This window comes from Pseudophryne corroboree, chromosome 1, assembly GCF_028390025.1.
Source record: "Pseudophryne corroboree isolate aPseCor3 chromosome 1, aPseCor3.hap2, whole genome shotgun sequence".
NCBI classification, from domain to species: Eukaryota; Metazoa; Chordata; class Amphibia; order Anura; family Myobatrachidae; genus Pseudophryne; species Pseudophryne corroboree.
In genome coordinates, this window is record NC_086444.1 from 349,168,600 (window position 1) to 349,188,685 (window position 20,086).

The following is a 20,086-nucleotide window of genomic DNA, read 5'->3' on the forward strand; positions in this document are numbered from 1 at the left end:
AGTGTCTTTAAACATCGCTCATAAATTCTTCAGTGTCTCTCACCATCGCTTACAAGTTCTTCATTCATCAAGTGTCTTTCACCATCGCTCACAAATTCTTAATTCAAAAGTGTCTTTAAACATCGCTCACAAGTTCTTCATTCATCAAGTGTCTTTCACGAGTGCTCACAAGTTCTTCATTCATCAAGTGTCTTTCACCATCGCTCTCAAGTTCTTCATTTGTCAGTATCTTTCACCATCGCTCACAAGTTCTTCATTCATCAAGTGTCTTTCACCATCGCTCTCAAGTTCTTCATTTGTCAGTGTCTTTCACCATCGCTCACAAGTTCTTCATTCATCTGTGTCTGTAGACATCGCTCACAAATTCTTCAGTAACCTTGGACATCACCCACAACTTCTCTCCCTTTTATGTGTCGCTGTATTGCTCCCGTCCCATAATAAAGTTCTTTGGCATTTTCACACAAATTCTAACTGTCAGAGTCCTGTATGAGGAAAACCTATATCCGGCCATCTCTGCTCCGACCCAGCTGTGGTTCCTCTTGCCGACCATCGGATGAACCCCCGAGTTCACAACACCCCCAACCCAGGTCAGTGACAGATACTCTCATGGAGTGTACAAATTCTCTTGCTGGGTCCTTGGCTCATTCAGTGTTCTCTACGTCTGGGAGTGTTGGTTGGCCTTCCATAGGACTACAATACAACCCAATTTGTCTCTCCGGTCCAGTGCAAGTATTTACTTAGATTTCTGCACTACACATAGATGTCCATAAATCCATGGAAGGGTGTTGGGTCACATCTTTTCTGCTTTGGAAGGCGGATTATGCGCTATTCTTCTATTCTAGCGTACTTATGACAGGGACCAGTCATAACTAGGGGGCTTGGCTGTGTCCAATCACCAAATGGAAAATCATTGGGTCTCCACTCTCAATGACACAACCATCTACTATTGGTTGTTAACCATCAATAGCCAGCCAATGCAGAGTAAAAAGCAAGCAATCAACATATTGTGATCTACCTTAGGCTTTGTATCCACAGGACGTCTGATCGAGCATAGTTCTTGCAACAGATGTTTTCTAAAGGCCTGCTCGCCTTTTATCTGCGCTAATGGGGTCGACAATAGGGATGACGTTGTCTACTAAGTGGCTATGACCTTCTGCTCTTTCCCTTTTTCTTCATGCAGTGAAAACGATGTACACTTCTTGCGGGTGGGCCTATTAGGTTGCCTCTGCGTTCGGGCTTGTTCACCTACATTTGAGGAATGTGGGGTACACTTTTATTGTACGCGACTAACCCTGCAGTTTCTGTGTCCACATGCATTCATATACTATTGGTTGGCATAGGTTGCCTAACACGTATAGATATCTCTACTGCATTTCTTTAAGAAACACACTCTGTTGTTGCTCTTGCTATGGCACATTCTCATTGAGTGGTGGCCTTCAACAGTCCGCATGGTCCTTTGGATCTCGATGGATATTGCAGTGTTGCAATAGGTATGACTAGCCTTTGCAGGCAGTAGTTCTTTCGGGCCCTATGGTGGCTTTAGTCCTTGTGTAACCAAGATGGCTATACCTTGGGTTCAATGTCTGCCTCACCAACCTCGACATGCTGTCTGCTCGACTAGCAGCGCTGTGGGTACGTTATATAGTGTCACATACGATATCTGTGTCCCAGTTGTCTTGGTGGGTCTCTGTCTCAGTTGCCTTCTGGATTAGACTGCATCTTAAGTTAACTGACATCTTTTTGTGTCACTCCATGGTACTATCGGTTGCTACCTTGTGTCACGGCCTGCCTGTGCAGTTTTCTGAATTCCCAGCTCTCTCCCGTCTGTTTGGGAGGCTCTGGGACGTCCCCATAGTACTGAACTCCAGCATCCCCTATGGATGATGGAGAAAACAGGATTTTGGTACTTACCGGTAAATCCCTTTTTCTGAGTCCATAGGGGACCCTGCACTGCTCTATTCGGGCAGTGTGGTTATATGACTATTTGTACCGGTGGTTCCGGGTGGAGTGGTGTCCTTTGGACCTGATTGCAAGTTTCCTTGCGTTCCTGTCATTTTGTTCTTCTCTTTTGTATATTCCGCAGGCGTACATAGCTCTGTCGGTGCAGTATCTACTTTCAGTGCTACAGGTCAGGGATTCTAATCCTGGGTGTGACAGCTAAGACCTGTATGATTACCACTGTATGACAATACTATGTATATAGAGGTATATCTTTCTATATGTATCTCTATCTCTCTATGCACACTCAGTTTCAATGTATATCTGTGTGTTTCTGAGTTTCCTGTTGTATGGAGACCTCTCTTTATGGTTATTTTGTTTACCTCCTCCTCTGTTGGTCGGGTTACCGTCTCTCCTCGGGTACAGTTTCTTAACTGGTCTGGGGAGAGGTATGGGGGAAAGGGGGATCCAGTCACACACATTGAAAAAAAAAGAGTAAATTGCTGTCTCATCTGATCACCCTGTCTATTCCCCATAGTACTGAACTCCAGCATTCGCTATGGACTCAGAGAAAGGGATTTACCTGTAAGTACCAAAACATGTTTTCTCCCCCCCTCCCCTAAGAATGTAACAGCTACATAAAGAGGATAAGGTGCAATCAGGGAGATTGCTGGACTATTCAGGGAATCATGGAGATTGCCACTGTTTCAGGGAGTCTCCTGCAGAGTGTAGGAGGGTAGGCAACTATGGTACAGGTCCACACACAGGTCTTCTGCCTTTTACCCGATGCACAGACTCATATTATTTTGATGATGATGATGATAGGATGTGCAGGCAGGCTAATCAGCCTAATGAGGACTGGGAGTCATTTTATAATGCACTGGTCTTCCACTGTACGTGCTATTACACTCACCAGTGTCAGTGATGGTCCATGCAGGGCAGATCCCCACAGGTCACACTTTGTAGATCCAGTTAGTGGAAGCAGGTTCACATGACTTGTGGAGGACAAGTTCATAGACAAAAGAAACAACATATTTCTGTTAGAGATGAGCGGGTTCGGTTCATCGAGATCCGAACCCCCCCGAACTTCACATGGTTTATATGGGTCCGAGACAGCCTTGGTTCTTCCTGCCCAACACGGAAAACCCGAACGGGGGAAACCGTCATCATCCCGCTGTCGGATTCTCGCGAGATTCGGATTCCATATAAAGAGCCGCGCGTCGCTGCCATTTTCACTCGTGCATTGTCGATTGAGCGAGAGAGGACGTGGCTACGTTCTCTGCCTGAAAAGCTCAATATCTGTGCTCAGTGTGCTGCATTGTGGTGACCGCCAGTACTATATAGTAGTACAGTACAGTAGGCCATTGCTGTATCTTGCAGCTCTGTGTCAGACTCAGTTCTAGTATCCTGATCAGTGCTCAATATTTGTGCTGCATTGTGGTGACCAGTATATAGTAGTACAGTGCTGCATTGTGGTGACCACCAGTATATAGTAGTACAGTACAATAGGCCATTGCTGTATCTTGCAGCTCTGTGTCAGACTCATTTCTAGTATCCTGATCAGTGCTCAATATCTGTGCTGCATTGTGGTGACCAGTATATAGTAGTACAGTGCTGCATTGTGGTGACCACCAGTATATAGTAGTACAGTACAGTAGGCCATTGCTGTATCTTGCAGCTCCGTGTCAGACTCAGTTCTATTCTCCTGATCAGTGCTCAATATCTGTGCTGCATTGTGGTGACCAGTATTATAGTAGTACAGTGCTGCATTGTGGTGACCACCAGTATATAGTAGTACAGTACAGTAGTCCATTGCTGTATCTTGCAGCTTGGTGTCAGACTCAGTTCTATTCTCCTGATCAGTGCTCAATATCTGTGCTGCATTGTGGTGACCAGTATATTTTAGTACAGTGCTGCATTGTGGTGACCACCAGTATATAGTAGTACAGTACAGTAGTCCATTGCTGTATCTTGCAGCTTGGTGTCAGACTCAGTTCTATTCTCCTGATCAGTGCTCAATATCTGTGCTGCATTGTGGTGACCAGTATATTTTAGTACAGTGCTGCATTGTGGTGACCACCAGTGTATAGTAGTACAGTACAGTACAGTAGTCCATTGCTGTATCTTGCAGCTCCGTTTCAGACTCAGTTCTATTCTCCTGATCAGTGCTCAATATCTATGCTGCATTGTGGTGACCAGTATATAGTAGTACAGGGCTGCATTGTGGTGACCACCAGTATATAGTAGTACAGTACAGTAGTCCATTGCTGTATCTTGCAGCTTGGTGTCAGACTCAGTTCTATTCTCCTGATCAGTGCTCAATATCTGTGCTGCATTGTGGTGACCAGTATATTTTAGTACAGTGCTGCATTGTGGTGACCACCAGTATATAGTAGTACTGTACAGTAGTCCATTGCTGTATCTTGCAGCTCCGTGTCACTTCTAGTATCCTGAACAGTGCTTAATATCTGTGCTCAGTGTCAGTGCTGCATTGTGGTGACTAAAAGTCAAGTGTCTTGTGCTGCTTCTTGCTGCTATAGGGTGCTGTGGTAGTGTCCTGTCACTGTGCATAGGTCATCATCATTCCAGTCACAGTGGTATCTGGTATCTATCTAGTGGTATCTAATTCCAGACATTACTGCCGTCTAATTCCAGATATATTACTGGTATATAATTCCACACATTAAAAAATGGAGAACAAAAATGTGGAGGGTAAATTAGAGAAAGATCAAGATCCACTTCCACCTAGTGCTGAAGCTGCTGCCAGTAGTCATGGCAGAGACGATGAAATGCCATCAACGTCGTCTGCCAAGGCCGATGCCCAATGTCATAGTAGAGCATGTAAAATCCCAAAAAACAAAAGTTCAGTAAAATGACCCAAAAATCTAAATTAAAAGCGTCTGAGGAGAAGCGTAAACTTGCCAATATGCCATTTACAACACGAAGTGGCAAGGAACGGCTAAGGCCCTCTCCTATGTTCCTCATGACTAGTGGGTCAGCTTCACATGAGGATGGAAGCACTCATCCTCCCGCTAGAAAAATGAAAAGAGTTAAGCTGGCAAAAGCACAGCAAAGAACTGTGCGTTCTTCTAAATCACAAATCCCCAAGGAGAGTCCAATTGTGTCGGTTGCGATGCCCGACCTTCCCAACACTGGATGGGAAGAGGTGGCTGCTTCATTTTCTCCCGCCACTGGAGCTGCCAGGAAAAGGATAACATTTCCAAAACCACCCGCTGGCGGTGATGCAGGGCACCAGCCACAACCAATAATAGCTACAATGTCAACCAAGGACCCCGCTCTAACACGGCCTTCCTAAATTCTGGGCATCCTTGTCTAACCACTAAAGCCAGCTAGCCGGCTCTCATCAGCCCATTATTACACTAGTTAACTTAGCACGCATTGCCCAGCCACTAAATCATAACATAAACAGCGGCCAACATAACTAAGGGCTAACTGCCCTTTTCCAAGATGGCGCCTCCAATTGATTTGGTTCTTCTTTCCGTCCCAGCATCCCGCCCAGCCGCTGACGTCAGCAGCCCACGGCGTTCACACCAATTCACCCTTAAACTAATTGACCAGCCTCGATTTCCATTGGCTGCAACTTTCAAACAGGGAGTTTAAATCTCCCTGCTTTTCATACACAGACCCAGGAAGTGAACAAGCCCCACAGGGGTGAAACGCGTTTTCCATTCCAAATGGGTCCTGGTTTGTCCAACTGCATTTGATTTATTCCTAGCCTCAGGTCAGATTATTCCATCTTGTCATTTTTGGGTCATTTAACCCAGCTGTCACTGAAACTGCACTTGCATCCTTGCAGCCATCAGCTGTCACTGAAACCATACCTGCATCCCTGCAGCTATTATCAGTGCCTTTAGTTAGGCCTATTGCACAATACTTTATTTAGCAGGATCAAACTGTATCTTATAGGTAGGAAATACTGCATTCTCTATTTTACCTTCCTCCTGTGATCCTAATATTTTATTGCTGCATAGATCATATAAAGATTTCTTTTTGGTTTCAGCAAGTATAACAGTTCTAAACTCATACCTAGTGTTTTCAGTGACTTTTTTTCTTCCTCATATGAGAATTCTCATCTCATATACCAGTAACATCAATTTGTATCTATAATTAATTTTGATATATCTCTGTCCATAATCCTATCATCGGTGTACACATAGATAAAATACCATAAAAAAGGTTTTTCCTGATCCTGATTTGTATGCTGATACATGGATAATCTTTAGTACCTTAGCCTAATAACCTAAGTTTCATTAAACCTTTGTTTTATCAGGGCATATACCTTAATACGCCTTAATTCATATACCTTTCTCTTTTTCGTGGACTCTCATTTATGATCCAGGGACACAATACCACCCCGGTGGGATTTGATGTTTCCTGCCTAACATAAACAGCAGATCCACACTGCATCTGTGTGACCTAATAAGTCACTCCTCTCTATATAGGTGCACTCTCATTGGAGTCTGACCTAATCTCTCTACTATCAAACCACACTGCTAATGCCCGATCTCGTCCGATCTTGGAAGCGAAACAGTGTGGGCTGAGTTAGTACCTGAAGAGGAGACTCACAGGGAATACCCAGTGTTGTAGAGCATAACCATCTCATATGATGTATGGTATGTGACTCCAACAGCAGCATCACCATTTGTTTCTATCCCATTCTTTTTCTTACTAAGATCCTTTCTAAATATCCTATAATATATCGCTATAGGTCACTAATCAACCAAGCACAGCTTATGAACAATTGCATACTGTTTAAAACAAGCTGTTATTCCTTTATTTGGATTATGACAGAATTAAAAAATCAATTGACTTAATTGATCTCATCAATACAGATTATCTGTACTGGTCGGGTGAGAAAGGGTTTATGACTTGCAGTGTCTCCACCCCTCTCCATCTCATTTCCTGAGGCAGGACCAGAACATTTTATTTAACAAGGATCATTCACATCTCTTTGATAAGGGGCAACTATACCTATTTTAAATAATATCTCTAAATAAATTATGTTTTATCTGCTAATTGACTAACCAAGGGTTAATCATTCAAGTTATTTAACTTAAATTAATGAGTGCGCCCACACAAGAGCCTTCTTTTTTCTCTCCTTTTGTTCGTTCGGTGATGCAGGGCAGTCAGGAGCGATAGCTGGCATCTGGTCTGAAGGACCTGCCAACGATTACTGACATGTCGTCTACTGTCACTGCATATGATTCTGTCACCATTGAAAGAATGGTGGAGGATTATATGAGTGACAGCATCACTGTAGGCATGTCAGACAGTCCGTACGTATACTGACAGGAAAAAGAGGCAATTTGGAGGCCCTTGCACAAACTGGCTTTATTTTACCTAAGTTGCCCCCCCTCCAGTGTGTACTCCGAAAGAGTGTTTAGTGCAGCTGGTAACCTTGTCAGCGATCGGCGTAGGAGGTTACTTCCAGAAAATGTGGAGAAGATGATGTTCATCAAAATGAATTAGAATCAATTCCTCCGTGGAGACATTTACCAACAATTGCCTCCAGAAAGTACACAGGGACCTGTGATGGTGGATTCCAGTGGGGACGAATTAATACTCTGTGAGGATGGGGATGTACATAGTGAAAGGGGTGAGGAATCAGACGATGAGGAGGAGGTGGACATCTTGCCTCTGTAGAGACAGTTTGTGCAAGGAGAGATTGATTGCTTCTTTTTTGGTGGGGGCCCAAACCAACCAGTCATTTCAGCCACAGTCGTGTGGCAGACCCTGTCGCAGAAATGTTGGGTTTGTTAAAGTGTGAATGTCCTGTTTATACAACATAAGAGTGGGTGGGAGGGCCCAAGGACAATTCCATATTGCACCTCTTTTTTTTTTTTTTATTTATCTTTGCATCATGTGATGTTTGGGGCCAATTTTTTTTTAGTACCATCCTGTCTGACACTGCAGTGCCACTCCTAAATGGACCAGGTGTGCAGTGCCACTCCTAAATGGACCAGGTGTTTGTGCCGGCAACTTGGGTTGCTTAGCTTAGTCATCCAGCGACCTCGGTGCAAATTTTAGGACTAAAAATAATATTGTGAGGTGTTCAGAATAAACTGGAAATGAGTGGAAATTATGGTTATTGAGGTTAATAATACTATAGGATCAAAATTACCCTCAAATTCTATGATTTAAGCTGTTTTTGAGAGTTCTTAAAAAAAAAAAAAAAACACCCGAATCCGACAAAAATTTTTAAGGAAGGTTTTGCCAAAACGCTTCCGAATCCAAAACACGGCCGTGGAACCGAATCCAAAACCAAAACACAAAACCCGAAAAATGTCCGGTGCACATCACTAATTTCTGTGAATACAAATGCATATAAATATACACTGTAAACAGGCTACACAATGCTGAATGTGGCAAAGGCAAGGCCAATCACCATAATTGTATCTAGTCCAGTAAGTGTTGGATTTACCACTAGCAGGGCCGGCAACAGGAACCTTGGGGCCTAGTACACTGATATCTCTTGGGCACTCCTCAACCACACTCGACCTCCAAACTCCTACAAAACATCCCTATATGTGAGTGCATGTAGGGATGTTTTTGTAGGGGGCTGGAGGTCGAGTGTGTATGTGTAAATGTGTATATATGTGTAATATATATATATATATATATATATAATTATTACCTCTCCCTGACTTTCCCTCATCCTCCATGTAATCTCCATAGATCTCGTAGAGCAGGAAAGAGACATCCGGGATGATGCAGCGGCAAGATACTAAGAAGGGAGGGCTGGACTGGTGGACCGGCAGGACCAGACCAATCGACCGGTAATCACGGGGGATGCAGGGAGGGCTAGTGTGGATAGATGGTTAATTCATTTTTTATTTAATTGTAAGTCTGTTTAACAGATGCTGCTACCCCATTTTTAAGTCCCTGATCCTTGGAGTACCTCTGACTCATGGGGCCCGGTACAGGTGTGCCCTTTGACCCCATCCCCGGCCTGCCCACTAGGCACATGCACAGGAGTGTGACTAGCCTGAGAGCGGCACAGTTCCACTGCATTAGAGCTTTCCAGTGTCCCAATTCTGCCACTACTTTTTGGACACAGAACAATAACTGCATCCTCCAAAATGCATCGGACGGGGGGGGGTCGCTTGGCGGGAGGGGGCGGAACGGCGGCATTTGGCCGCCATTTAGTGGGAGCGGTCCGGTTAACGCAGGCGTGGCCAGACCGAACGGGGAGTAGGCAGCAGCGGCTTCGTGATGTCACACGCAACCGCTGCGGGCCGGGGAGCGATGAGTAGCTCCCGGCCAGCACGCTAAAGCTGCACTGGTCGGGAGCTACTCTTGAAGTGTAAAGGCATCGCCACTGTGCGATGCCTTTGCACTTCTGCGGGGGGGCCGGCACTGACATGCGGGGCGGACTAGCCCTGTGCTGGGCGTCCCCCCGCATGTCAGGGAAGATGATCGTAGCGGTGCTAAATATAGCACAGCTATGATCAACTCGGAATAACCCCCATTGTCAGGATTAATTGTGTCCTCAAAGCTGAGAAATACAGGCAGGTACTTATCCATCATGCAGTACCATCAGGGATGCGTCTGATTGGCTCCAAATGTATTCTGTAGCAGACCAACGACCCCAAACATACAGCCAATATCATTAAGAACTATGGGGCAGATGTATTAAGCCTGGGTAAGGCATAAAGAAGTGATAAAGCAGTAATAAGTGCAAGGTGATAATGCACCAGCCAGTCAACTCCTAGCTGTCAATTTACATATTGGAGCTGATTGGCTGGTGCGTTATCACCTTAACTTATCACCGCTTTATCACTTATTTATGTCTTCTCCAGGCTTAATACAGATGGAGCCTCCCTCATCGTTGCTGTTTCTCCGCCTAAACGGAGGATTAGTCACGCCTAAGCGATAGTTTAAGTGTTTCAGTTGTTTCACGGACAGGCGCGTTGAGGCATGACTACATACGCAGCATACAATACACATCTTCACCACTGGGTGGCTAATGCTCCACTAATCCAGTACTGTAGAGCAAATAGCGGCGAATTGATCTACAAGCTCTGGCAAATGGTCAGTGACAACTGTAATGTTACTGTATGCAGTACACACAGACCAATGGTCAGACAGCGAGAGTCAATAAAAAAAAAGAAAAGAAAACAATAAATCAATAAAATTAGTGTATACAGATGCAAGCGAATGTGTTAAAGCACTGGTCCATTGACGGGTTATGTGAGCATCCAAGTCCCGTAGACTAATCAATAAATATAGTGTATACAGACGCAAACGAATGTGTTAAAGCAATGGTCCATTGATGTTAGACAGTACTGTATGCGAGCGTCCAAGTCTTGTAGACAATACAGCAAAACCCATGCTTACATTTACACATGAGCTTGTGTCTCTATCGCCAGATGTCGTGGCCAGCTGTGAAGTGTCCCGCACCCCATGCTCAGAGTGCCGGGTTCGATTCCCAAAGTGCGAATCCCTTTGTTTTTTTGTTTTTTTTTCTTCTTAACACTTTGTAAAAAATTTTTTTATAGCATTCATATATTTAAGAACCTTACATTCATTTGAATTATGCACACAGAAAAAGACCTGTTTCCAACTGTCAGGGCGTCTGACACGCAAATCTGTAGCACGGTACTGTACTGTTTAATGTACATTCACTCTGGCCCTCTCTAGTCCTTTCCCCCAACCAAAGCGTCTGTAGTATTAGCCCTTCATTTACATACTGTGTTGGCCTCTTTGTCTGAAAAAACAGTCTCTCAGGGGAGGGGGAAGGGTGAGGAGGGAGGTTGAGAGTTCAGAGACGCTGTCGAAAATATTAATCCTCTGTTGGGACCCAAAAAAAGAAACTAATTAACTAATAAATCAGTAAATAAAACAGACGCAAATGAACATGTGAGCTATTAAATTAAATGAAATTAAAATGGACTTAAAGCTTAATCTCTCCGGTTCTGGGGGTCCAGTCGGCTCAGAACCAGGTTGTTATGGAAGGAGAGATGATTAGCTACCAGACGATACTGACCCCAAGTTTCTATGACCCCGACAAGGCTAACAGCAAGCGTCGAAACCCATGATGGGTCTGAATTAACGAGCCCATTATAGTCTATGGAACAACCTCCATGGCGAGTTCCTTCAAAAACGGTGTGCAAGTGTACCTAGAAAAATGAATGCTGTTTTTTCTGGCAAAGGGTGGTCACACCAAATATTGTTTTGATTTAGATTTCTCTTCTGTTCATTCACTTTGCATTTTGTTAATTGATAAACATAAACTATTTACACTTCTATTTTTTTTTTACTCAATCTTACTTTGCAGCATTTTTCCACACATGCCTAAAACTTTTGCACAGTACTGTATACAGCATACAGCCCACCACAATTATAACAAGTTCTTATTCACACCAAAATTTGGTCACCTGTTTGTGTCTCATGATATCTGTGTCCACTTCACTTTCTGTTTTCACAAACAACCAGATCATGCTGTGATATATATTTTTTTAAACATAGTTTTTATTGAGGAAAGGTCAATGTCATACATACAATTGAAAATATGAAAGAATAGGTTTTTACAAGTTTTGAAGTACATTGTTTACAATAAGATTTTCGGATAGATATTTACGCTGTGATATTTGACATTTGTTCTATGGGCCTTCTTCTGTATGTACCACACCATTGCTGGTTTTCGTTCTGTATTTTTGATTGACTGCTCAAAATAATTATATATAGAAAAGTAATAAACATTTTTTCACTATGTGCATTAGTATGGCCACAACATTGTGAACGGGCCATTATTAATTGAGAATTGTTATCAACAATTTTCATGCCTTATATTTTATACAGCTGGGAAGTACACAAGAAGTCACACAAAATTACAAACATCTGGGAGATCCTACATTGATTATCTTCATACAACATACCAGTGATTCAACACTAATGGCATACGTATAATGAATCCATTCTCTGAACGAAACCTACACTCATCCTGTAAGGTTTCAGCCTAGAATTAATGATCACTACTTTCAGGTCACACACCCATGTTATAAAGTATGTTGATTGAATGTGAACATGTTTTTTCTTTTTTGCAATCCCCAGAAAAATTCAACAACAGGATAACAAAGAACTGACAATTGTTAACAGAAGTGTAATTGTATTGAATTATTATAATAATAATAATAATAATAATAATAATAATAACAATAATAATAATAATAATAATTTTATTTATATAGCGCTCTTTCTCCAATAGGACTCAAGGCGCTTAACAGATACATAGCATAATATAGTACAGAAAATAATGGAGTACATTTTCATAAAATACAGAAGCATGAAGATACTAAAAGGAACACTATGGAAATGCTTGAGTAAACAGGAAAGTCTTGAGTCTACTTTTGAAGGATTCTATAGTTGGGGCCTCTCGCACTGTGCGGGGAAGTGAGTTCCATAGAGTCGGAGCCGCATGACTAAAAGCTCGACCCCCAGATGAATTACGGTAGATTCTAGGTACTGCTAAAAGTCCTTCATCTACAGATCGCAGTAATCGAGTGGGGCAGTATGGGGTCAGAAGCTGTTTCAGGTACCTTGGGCCCTGGTCATGTAATGCTTTGAAACTCAGTAAGCCAATCTTGAAGATGATTCGCCATCTTACAGGCAGCCAGTGAAGGGAGTAGAGGATGGGTGTTATGTGGCTAGAACGGGACTGGTTGGTTAACAGCCAGGCAGCTGTGTTTTGCACCAGCTGTAAGCGTTGCAATTCTTTTGCTGGGAGACCAAGGTAGAGGGCATTACAGTAGTCTAATCGAGATGATACAAATGCATGTATGACTTTTGGCATATCATCTGAGGGAATTAAGTGCTTGATTCTGGCTATGTTCCTCAGGTGAAAGAATGAGGATTTGATTGTGGCTGATATCTGAGGTTTAAGTGTCAAGCCACCATCCAGGACAACTACAAGATTCCGCACACGATCAGTGGTTTGTAATTCTGAATCCCTGAGTGTAAGTCCAGTTGGTTGGCTATGCTGCAGTCTTGTCCTTTGATGTTGCTAAGGACCTCTGTTTTATCCGGGTTCAGTCGCAGCCAACTGGCGCTCATCCACTCCTGTAGCTCAGCTAGACAGCCATTTAGGGTTTCTATTGGGTTATCAGTGCCCGGAGAAAAGGACAAGTACAGTTGTGTATCATCTGCATAGCAGTGGTAGACCAGGCCATGGCGCCTGATTATTTAGCCCAATGGGAGCATGTATACTGCAAAAAGCATGGGGGTAGTATAGAACCTTGTGGGACACCACATGGCAATGGCACTGGTGGTGATGAGTATAATCCAGACGATACTCTCTGTGACCTGCCTGTGAGAAATGATTTGAACCAGTTTAGGACTGTGCCATCCAGACCACAGAAATGTATCAGTCGCTCAATCAGAAGCCCATGGTCCATGGTATCAAATGCTGCCGAGAGATCCAGAAGGATTAATATTGAACAGTCACCTCTGTCTCTTGCCATCAGAAGATCATTTAACACACACACACACCAGGGCTGTTTCAGTGCTATGTCTTCTCCTGAATCCTGATTGAAATGGATCATAAATATCATGGGTTGTCAGGCGGGTTTCCAATTGATTTGCAACCACTTTCTCAATAACCTTTCCTAGGAAAGGAAGGTTTGATACCGGTCTGTAGTTGGTCATGCAGTCGGGATCTAAATTAGGTTTTTTAAGAAGCGGTCTAACAATTGCTTCCTTTAGGGGTCCAGGAAAAATGCCTGTCTGCAAAGAGCATTGAACAATTTTTGCAAAGACAGGACCAATTATATCCATACAACCTATTAGAAGCTTGGTTGAGGCTGGGTCCAGATCACAGGTGGTGGGACGCAAAATCCGAGCAATTTCAGCAGCAATTATGTTATTTATTTTTACCTGGCACATGAAAGACTAGATCTCTCTCAAATTGCTTATGCTGGGCATACACTATAGAATTATATAGTAGATTACCTGCCAGATCTGACTGGTTGGAATGAAAATCTGGTAATGGATGAGAGCAAATGACAATCCACCATTTGCTACCAAACACTGAATCATTTTTATGAATGACAGTTTCTGTCCGTTTTCAAGTGTTTGGGAGCAAATCGTTGATTGACATTTGCTCTCATCCATTACCAGATATTCATTGTAAAGCTGGCAATACACCTATAGATTTATTGTTAGATCTGGCTGGTTGGAATCAAAATCTGGTAATGGATGAGAGCAAATGACAATTGACCATTTGCTCCCAAACACTGAAAGACAAAAATGGTCAGACAAATTGGTTAAATCCTTTAGATTTTTTTTGTCAGTTTTCCAGCATTTAGCAGCAAATAGTCAATTGCCATTTGCTCCCATACATTACCAGATTTTCATTCCAACCAGCCAGATCGGACAATAAATCTTTAGGTGTATGGCCAGCTTTACCAGTCTACCAAAGGGATCAGTATGTGATTCGGGTGATTGGGATCCCGGCAGTTATTATACTGACGTCGGAATTCCGGTCATTAGAATGCCGGCAGGAAGGGGGGCGAGAGCAACGAAGGGCTTGCTGCGCTTGGCACAGCTTCTATTTTCTCTCTATGGGTGTCGCTCACAGCCACAGAGAGGGAATCACCTACCTCGCCGGTATTCCGGCTGACCGCATACCCTGCCAGATAATTGATAATGGATGATCTGCCAGATAATTGTATAGTGTATGCCCAGCTTTATAAACCAAATTGTATGTTTGGCTTGCAATTTACAGGACCAGCAAAATGAGTCCATGTGGGTGCAAAAAAACAAACAAAACTTGACAACGATTCAGCATTTGCCAACAATGGACAGTCTTAAAATCGTCTGTATTATCTTTCTATATTTCAGTGTATGCCCAGTTCAAAGATAACCTAGCTAATCTGAGAAAAAAATATTTTTTAGTGCAAACGTGGCGGACCTGTGGCTCTCCAGCTGTTGTGAAACTACACATCCCAGCATGCTCTGCCACAGTTTTAGCATTTCCTAATAGCAAAAGTGTAGAAGAGCATGTTGGGACCTGTAGTTTCACAACAGCTGGAGAACCACAGATTGGCCAGGCCTGGTTTAGTGTAATTAATATCAGCAATGCTGAAAAAATAGGATTTTGTTTACCTGCCGGTAAATCCTTTTCTCGTAGTCCGTAGAGGATGCTGGGGTCCACATTAGTACCATGGTGTATAGACGGGTCCAGCAGGAGCCATTGGCACTTTAAGAGTTTGAGAGTGTGGGCTGGCTCCTCCCTCTATGCCCCTCCTACCAGACTCAGTCTAGAAAATGTGCCCGAGGAGACGGATATCTTCGAGAGAAGGATTTAACACAGATAGTGGCAAGATTCATACCAGCTCACACATACAAGGCACATCAAACTAGCTTAGCTTGAAAACTCAGCAACTGCTGAAACATTACTTACCAAGTAACAATGCAGTACATAACTAACCAAAGTCGTACTGAACCAGATAACGGTTGCAGGAAAACGAAGCGCTGGGCGGGCGCCCAGCATCCTCTATGGACTACGAGAAAAGGATTTACTGGTAGGTAACCAAAATCCTATTTTCTCTATCGTCCTAGTGGATGCTGGGGTTCCTGAAAGGACCATGGGGAATAGCGGCTCCGCAGGAGACAGGGCACAAAAAGTAAAGCTTTAGGATCAGGTGGTGTGCACTGGCTCCTCCCCCTATGACCCTCCTCCAAGCCTCAGTTAGATTTTTGTGCCCGGCCGAGAAGGGTGCAATCTAGGTGGCTCTCCTAAAGAGCTGCTTAGAAAAGTTTAGCTTAGGTTTTTTATTTTACAGTGAGTCCTGCTGGCAACAGGATCACTGCAACGAGGGACTTAGGGGAGAAGAAGTGAACTCACCTGCGTGCAGGATTGATTGGCTTCTTTGGCTACTGGACATTAGCTCCAGAGGGATGATCACAGGTACAGCCTGGATGGTCACCGGAGCCTCGCCGCCGGCCCCCTTGCAGATGCTGAAACAAGAAGAAGGTCCAGAATCGGCGGCATGAAGACTCCTCAGTCTTCTTAAGGTAGCGCACAGCACTGCAGCTGTGCGCCATTTCCTCTCAGCACACTTCACACGGCAGTCACTGAGGGTGCAGGGCGCTGGGAGGGGGGCGCCCTGGGAGGCAATGAAAACCTATTTTTGGCTAAAAATACCTCACATATAGCCTCCGGGGGCTATATGGAGATATTTAACCCCTGCCAGAATCCGTTAAGAGCGGGAGACGAGGCCGCCGAAAAAGGGGCGGGGCCTATCTCCTCAGCACACAGCGCCATTTTCCCTCACAGAAAGGCTGGAGGGAAGGCTCCCAGGCTCTCCCCTGCACTGCACTACAGAAACAGGGTTAAAACAGAGAGGGGGGGCACTAATTTGGCGTTAGAAATATATAAAAAAGATGCTATAAGGGAAAACACTTATATAAGGTTGTCCCTATATAATTATAGCGTTTTTGGTGTGTGCTGGCAAACTCTCCCTCTGTCTCTCCAAAGGGCTAGTAGGTCCTGTCCTCTATCAGAGCATTCCCTGTGTGTGTGCTGTGTGTCGGTACGTGTGTGTCGACATGTATGAGGACGATGTTGGTGAGGAGGCGGAGCAATTGCCTGTAATGGTGATGTCACTCTCTAGGGAGTCGACACCGGAATGGATGGCTTATTTAGGGAATTACGTGATAATGTCAACACGCGCCAAGGTCGGTTGACGACATGAGACGGCCGACAAACAATTAGTACCGGTCCAGACGTCTCAAAAACACCGTCAGGGGTTTTAAAACGCCCGTTTACTTTAGTCGGTCGACACAGACACAGACAGGGACACTGAATCCAGTGTCGACGGTGAATAAACAAACGTATTCCTTATTAGGGCCACACGTTAAGGGCAATGAAGGAGGTGTTACATATTTCTGATACTACAAGTACCACAAAAGAGGGTATTATGTGGGATGTGAAAAAACTACCGTAGTTTTTCCTGAATCAGATAAATTAAATGAAGTGTGTGATGATGCGTGGGTTCCCCCCGATAGAAAATATGGGCGGTATACCCTTTCCCGCCAGAAGTTAGGGCGCGTTGGGAAACACCCCTTAGGGTGGATAAGGCGCTCACACGCTTATCAGAACAAGTGGCGGTACCGTCTATAGATAGGGCCGTCCTCAAGGAGCCAGCTGACAGGAGGCTGGAAAATATCATAAAAAGTATATACACACATACTGGTGTTATACTGCGACCAGCGATCGCCTCAGCCTGGATGTGCAGAGCTGGGGTGGCTTGGTCGGATTCCCTGACTAAAAATATTGATACCCTTGACAGGGACAGTATTTTATTGACTATAGAGCATTTAAGGATGCATTTCTATATATGCGAGATGCACAGAGGGATATTTGCACTCTGGCATCAAGAGTAAGTGCGATGTCCATATCTGCCAGAAGATGTTTATGGACACGACAGTGGTCAGATGATGCAGATTCCAAACGGCACAAAGGTGTATTGCCGTATAAAGGAAGAGGAGTTATTTGGGGTCGGTCCATCGGACCTGGTGGCCACGGCAACTGCTGGAAAATCCACCGTTTTTACCCTAAGTCACATCTCTGCAGAAAAAGACACCGTCTTTTCAGCTTCAGTCCTTTCGTCCCTATAAGAGTCATATCTGCCCAGGGATAGAGGAAAGGGAAGAAGACTGCAGCAGGCAGCCCATTCCCAGGAACAGAAGCGTTCCACCGCTTCTGACAAGCTCTCAGCATGACGCTGAGACCGTACAGGACCCCTGGATCCTACAAGTAGTATCCCAGGGGTACAGATTGGAATGTCGAGACGTTTCCCCTGCGCAGGCTCCTGAAGTCTGCTTTACCAAGGTCTCCCTCCGACAAGGAGGCAGTATGGGAAACAATTCACGAGCTGTATTCCCAGCAGGTGATAATTAAATTACCCCTCCTACAACAAGAAAAGGGGTATTATTCCACACTATATTGTGGTACTGAAGCCAGAAGGCTAGGTGAGACCTATTCTAAATCTAAAAAAATTTGAACACTTACAAAGGTTCAAATCAAGATGGAGTCACTCAGAGCAGTGATAACGAACCGGGAAGAAGGGGACTATATGGTGTCCCGAGACATCAGGGATGCTTACCTCCATGTCCCAAATTTGCCCTTATCACTAAGGGTACCTCAGGTTCGTGGTACAGAACTGTCACTATCAGTTTCAGACGCTGCCGTTTGGATTGTCCACGGCACCCCGGGTCTTTACCAAGGTAATGGCCGAAATGATGGTTCTTCTTCGAAGAAAAGGCGTCTTAATTATCCCTTACTTGGACGATCTCCTGATAAGGGCAAAGTCCAGGGAACAGTTGGAGGTCGGAGTAGCACTATCTCGGATACTGTTACAACAGCAGGGGTGGATTCTAAATATTCCAAAATCGCAGCTGATCCCGACAACAAGTCTCCTGTGCTTAGGGATGATTCTGGACACAGTCCAGAAAAAGGTGTTTCTCCCGGAAGAGAAAGCCAGGGAGTTATCCGAGCTAGTCAGGAACCTCCTAAAATCAGTGCATCATTGCACAAGGGCCATGGTAAAAAAATGGTGACTTCCTTCGAAGCAATTCCAGTCGGCAGATTTCATGCAAGAACTTTTCAGTGGGATCTGCTGGACAAATGGTCCGGATCGCATCTTCAGATGCATCAGCGGATAACCCTATATCCAAGGACAAGGGTGTCTCTCCTGTGGTGGTTACAGAGTGCTCATCTTCTAGAGGGCCGCAGATTCGGCATTCAGTTTTGGATGTTGGTGACCACGGAGGCCAGCCCGAGAGGCTGGGGAGCAGTCACACAAGGAAAAAATTTCCAGGGAGTGTGATCAAGTCTGGAGACTTTTCTCCACATAAATATAGCTAAGGGTAAATTTATAATGCTCTAAGCTTAGCAAGACCTCTGCTTCAAGGTCAGCCGGTATTGATCCAGTGGGATAAAACATCACGGCAGTCGCCCACGTAAATAGACAGGGCGGCACAAGAAGCAGGAGGGCAGTGGCAAAAACTGCAAGGATTTTTCGCTGGGCGGAAAATCATGTGATAGCACTGGGAATGGAAACTGGGAAGCAGACTTCCTCAGTAGGCACGACCTCCACCCGGCAGAGTGGGAACTTCATGGGGAAGTTTTCCACATGATTGTAAACCGTTGGGAATTACCAAAGGTGGACATGATGGCGTCCCGTCTGAACAAAAAACGGGACAGGTATTGCGCCAGGTTAAGAGACCCTCAGGCAATAGCTGTGGACGTTCTGGTAACACCGTGGGTGTACCAGTCGGTGTATGTGTTCCATCCTCTGCTTTTCATACCTAAGGTACTGAGAATTATAAGACGTAGAGGAGTAAGAACTATACTCATGGCTCCGGATTGGCCAAGAAGGACTTGGTACCCGGAACTTCAAGAGATGCTCACAGAGGACTTATGGCCTCTGCCGCCAAGAAGGGACTTGTTTCAGCAAGTACCATGTCTGTTCCAAGACTTACCGCAGCTGCGTTTGACGGCATGGCGGTGGAACGCCGGATCCTAAGGGAAAAGGCATTCAGGAAGAGGTCATTCCTACCCTGGTCAAAGCCAGAAAGGAGGTGACCGCACAACATTATCACCACATGTGGCGAAAATATGTTGCGTGGTGTGAGGCCAGGAAGGCCCCACGAAGAAATTTCAACTCGGTCGATTCCTGCATTTCCTGCAAACAGGAGTGTCTATGGGCCTCAAATTGGGGTCCATTAAGGTTCAAATTTCGGCCCTGTCGATTTTTCTTCCAGAAAGAATTGGCTTCAGTTCCTGAAGTCCAGAAGTTTGTCAAGGGAGTATTGCATATACAACCCCCTTTTGTGCCTCCAGTGGCACTGTGGGATCTCAACGTAGTTCTGGGATTCCTCAAAACACATTGGTTTAAAACCAGTCAAATCTGTGGATTTGAAGCATCTCACATGAAAAGTGAACATGCTCTTGGACCTGGCCTGGACCAGGCGAGTGTCAAATTGGTGGTTTTTTTCTCAAAAAAGCCCATATCTGTTTGTCCATTCGGACAGGGCAGAGCTGCGGACTCGTCCCCAGTTCTCTCCCTAAGGTGGTGTCAGTGTTTCACCTGAACCAGCTTATTGTGGTGTCTTGCGCCTACTA

The 20,086-nt window shown here is 44.5% G+C and overlaps 1 long non-coding RNA gene across 1 annotated transcript in view; it reads left to right on the forward strand.

Annotated features, from left to right (window-relative positions):
• The window catches only part of LOC135069858 (uncharacterized), a 95,716-nt gene extending 83,766 nt beyond the window's left edge, over positions 1-11,950 (forward strand). The window contains exons 2-3 of the long non-coding RNA XR_010256044.1: positions 8,635-8,735; positions 11,761-11,950. This is a non-coding gene — a long non-coding RNA (uncharacterized LOC135069858). The remainder of the gene's footprint in view (positions 1-8,634; positions 8,736-11,760) is intronic.
• The last annotated feature ends 8,136 nt before the right edge of the window (positions 11,951-20,086 follow it).